This window comes from Orycteropus afer, unplaced genomic scaffold (assembly GCF_000298275.1).
Source record: "Orycteropus afer afer isolate SDZICR_OR568_19922 unplaced genomic scaffold, OryAfe1.0 scaffold00053, whole genome shotgun sequence".
Lineage (NCBI taxonomy): Eukaryota > Metazoa > Chordata > Mammalia > Tubulidentata > Orycteropodidae > Orycteropus > Orycteropus afer.
Genome location: NW_006921640.1, coordinates 3,478,197 through 3,482,755, shown reverse-complemented (window position 1 = coordinate 3,482,755; position 4,559 = coordinate 3,478,197). Strand labels below are relative to the sequence as shown.

The following is a 4,559-nucleotide window of genomic DNA, read 5'->3' as shown; positions in this document are numbered from 1 at the left end:
TTGAGAACCAAAACAGTCCTCAAAGTGACATCTTTCATTTTTAACATTTTAAAGAGGTCTTTTGCAGTACATTTGCCCAATAAAATACTTGATTTCTAGACTTCTACTTCCATGGGCATTGATTGAGCCAAGTAAAATGAAATCCTTGACAACTTCAACATTTTTTGCATTTATCATGATGTTGCTTATTGGTCCAGCTGTGAAGATTTTTGTTCTTTAAGTTGAGGTGTAATTCATACTGAAGGCTGTAGTTTTTGATCTTCATCAATAAGTACTTCAAGTCCTCTTCACTTTCAGTATGCAAGGTTATGTCTTAGGCATATTGCAGGTTGTCAATGAGTCTTCCTCCAATCTTGATGCCATATTATTCTTCACATAGTTTAGCCTCATAGTATTTTCTCAGCATACAGTTTGAATAAGTATGATGAGTGCTTGCTTCAGCAGCATATAAACTAAATTTGGAACAATATAGAGATTGCACAAGGATGACATGCAAATTCAAAAAGTGTTCCATATTTTTAGAAATAAAAAGCATCCAAATTGGAAAAGAAGAAGTAAAGCTATCTCTATTTGCAGCTAACATAATCCTATACATAGAAAACCCAAGAGACTCAGCAAGATAACTACAAAACACTACTACAAGAAACTACAAGAGACCTACCTAAAGGGAAGAACATGCCGTGTTCATGGATAGTAAGACTGAAGGTTGTGGAAATGTCAATACTACCCAAAGTGATCTATACATTCAGTGCAGTCTCAATCCAGATTCTATCAGCATTTTTTAAGGATGCGGAAAAACCAATCATGAACTTCATATGGAAAGGAAAGAGACCATGGATAAGCAAAGCACTGCCAGATCTCAAAACCCACTATACAGCCACAGTAGTCAAAACAGTGTGATATTACAACAATAAACAAATAGACCAATGGAACAGAACAGAGAACCTAGAAATAGACCCATCCATCTATGGACAGCTGATCTTTGACAAAGGTCCAAGACATTAAATGGGGAAAAGATAGTCTCTTTAACAAATGGTGCTGGCAAAATTGGAAATCCACTTGCAAAAAAATGAAACAATACCTATACCTCACCCCATACACAAAAATGAACTCAAGTTAGATCAGACTTAAATATAAAACCCCAAACCATAAAGTTCATCAAAGACAAAATAGGGGCAAAGTTTGGGACCCTAATTTATGGCATAAATATACTATTAAACATAACCCAAAAAGAAAAACAGCAGAAGAGAAAGTAGATGACTTGGACGTTTTAAAAATTAAATTTTTATGTGCAGTGAAAGACTTCTCCTAAAAGCATAAAAAGAGAACCTACCAATTGGGAAATAATATTTGGCTATGACATATCTGACAAGGGGCTTATCTCTAAAATTTATAGAAAACTTAAACACCTCAACACCCAAATAAAATAAAATAATCCAATTTAAAAATTAGCAAAGGACATGAACAGACACTTCACTAAAGAAGATATACAAGCAGCCAACAAATAAATGAAGAAATGTTCACCATCATTAGCCATTAGAGAGATGCAAATCAAAACAACAATGAGATATCATCTCACCCTAGCAATAATAAGAAAGTTCAATAAGACAGAAAATAACAAATGCTGGTGAAGGTGTGGAGAGATTGGAACCCTCATACACTGCTGGTGGGACTGTAAAATGGTATGTGGAAAATGGTATTCCATTTCTTTAAAAAATTGAAAATAGAAATACCATTTGACCTGGCAATTCCATTCCTAGGAATATATCCTAAAGAGGTGAGACCCAGCATACCTATGTTCATCGAAGCACAATTCACCATAGCAAACAGATGGAAACAATCTAAGTGCCCATCAACAGATGAATGGATAACCAAACAATGGTGCATTCACACAATAGAATATTATATAGCATTAAAGAATAATGAAGAATCCATGAATCACCTCATAACATTGATGAATCTGGAAGACATTATGCTGAGTGAAATAAGTCAATCACAGAATGACAAATATTGTATGTGTTCTTTATTGTAAAAATTCAAGGAAAGGTTTATGCAGGGTAGAAAATTCATTTCATTGGTTATCTGAGATGGGAGGAAAGGGAGAGAAAATTTCTAACTAGTTGGGAGTCACGTGTTGATTTGGGTAAGAGGAGGGGCAGTATGGTAAGAGTATGTGACCAGCACAATGACAATGGGGAAAGGGAGGACACAGAAATGTGCAAAAAAAATATAGACAACAGAGGCAAACACTATTACATGCATAATACTGCATTACCAGTGGTAGCAAACACTAGGCTGAGGGTCAATGTATAGACAAATGAGAAAATCAGGTAGGAGTAGGTGAACAAGAATATACCCAAGACCAAGGATTAATTTGGCTGAAGACAATCTTTCATATGTACTTCTGCTACAAAATTAATAGAGGACAAGGTTGGAGTAGCTTTTCAGAGACAACCAAACACCTTGGGCGAAAGAATCACCAGGCCTGAGGGCTCGGGTCCAAAATCTTACAGTGCTCAATCGGCACAAAATAGTACATAAAAATCTTGTTCTACATCCTGCTTTGGTGAGTAGCGACTGGGGTCTTAAAAGCTTTCAAGGGGCCATCTCAGATGCAACTACTGGTCTCATCTCATCTGGAGCAAAGAAGACTGAAGAAAATCAAAGTCTATGGAAACAATTAGTCCAAAGGTAGATGGACCACGGGGACCTCAGCCTTCACAACCCTGAGACCAGAACAAGATGATGCCTGGCTACCAATGCCAACCACTTGGAAAGGGATCAAAATTGGAGATCCTGGATAGAGGACAAATGTGGAAAAAAATTCAAAAACATAAAAATGACCAGAATTACTGGTTGGATAGAGGTTGGTGGAACCTCTAAGACCATGGCCCTGGGTTGTCTTTTGGGCCTGGAACTGGACTTGCGTCAGTGGATTAGCTATCAGCCAAACAGTAGGAAGACCTACAAGAAGAACATCTACCTCAGGGAGATACACCCACCTAGCTAGGGAGATCTTATTGTTATGTGCCATGGAGGGACCCGACTCATAGTGAACCCTCCTTGGGTTTCCGAGGTGGTGTCACTACAGAAGTAGATTGTCCAACCTTCCTTCCAAGGAGTGGCTGGTAGGTTTGAACCTCCAGACTCCTGGTTAGCAATCAAGTGCCTTAGGCACTAGGGAGATTCACCCCCTAAATCAATCAACTATGAGATATCAGAAGGCCAGCATTTGCACAGAGGGAAAGCTGTACAGACAGGAATGTGTAGATAAGAAGGGCACAGGGAAGGGATAGTCACAGGGAGGAAATAGGAGGAGAGCTTTTTTATGGTTGGGGATTTAATTGGGACCATCAGACCAAATGTGCATGAACTGTTCTGTGTAACATGAATCTGCTTTGTAAATTTGCAACCACATCACAATAAAAACTTAAAAAAAAAAAAAGTATGATGAAAGGATATAACCCTGATGCACATTTTCCTGATTTTAAACCATGCAATATATTCCCTTGTTCTGTTCAAACATCTTGGTCGATGTACAGTTGCCACATGACCACAATTAAGTGTTCTAGAATTTCTGTTTTTCAGAATGTTATCCATAATTTGTTATGATCCATACAGTCAAATGCCTTTGCATAGTCAATAAAACACAGATAAACATCTTTCTGGTATTCTCTGCTGTGGTAGTTCAGTTTGTGTGTCAACATGGTTGGGCCTGGTTGAGTGACTGGGCAGCTGGATATAGTGTTTCCAGTGATGAGACTGGTAATCAACTCCATGGTGGAATATACTGTGAGTAGCTGAATAGCTGCATTGTTGTTGTTGTTGTTAGGTGCCATCGAGTCACTTCCAACTCATAACGACCCCATGCACAGCAGAACGAAACACTGCCTGATCCCGCACCAGCTCCACGATCCCTGCTATACTTGAGCCCATCATCGCAGCCACTATGTCAATCCATATCGTTGAAGGCCTCCCCCTCTTTCATCGACCCTCCACCCTACCAAGCATGGCATCCTTCTCCAGGGAATGGTTCCTTCTGACAACATGATCAAAATAGGTGAGATGAAGTCTGGCCATTCTCTCTTCGAAGGAGCATTTCGGGTGCACTTCCTCCAGGACAGATCTGTTAGTTCTTTTAGCAGTAGCTGCCTTAGGGCATGTGATCTGCTTCCTGTACATAAGTAAAAACCTTGGGGAATGGTCACTAGCTTATGGCATGTTGGACCCTGCATGTAGCTGTGTCATTGTTCAGCAGCCTGCCATGCTCTGCCGACCTTGAGACTTACAATAGATTTAAATTAATGGCCTGCCGTGTGGTTTGGTAACATTGGGACTGTGCCTTTTTACTTGTCAGTCTTGGGTTTGCAGCCTCAGCACCCAGCAGCTGAGTGAAGAAAAGCCTCCGGCTTCAGTGGGCTGGGAGCAGGAGGCAAAGCTGCAACCCAAGGTCGAGGGGCTTTCACCCAGCTCCTAGATCCTGGCACTTTGAACTTGGACTAAGCCTCCAAATTGTAAGAATAAACTCCTGTTTGTTAAGGTCATCCCATTTGTGGTAT

The 4,559-nt window shown here is 39.9% G+C and overlaps 1 pseudogene; it reads left to right on the top strand.

The window, feature by feature from the left end:
* Positions 1-428: 428 nt before the first annotated feature.
* Positions 429-520, top strand: LOC122149840 (annotated as a pseudogene).
* The last annotated feature ends 4,039 nt before the right edge of the window (positions 521-4,559 follow it).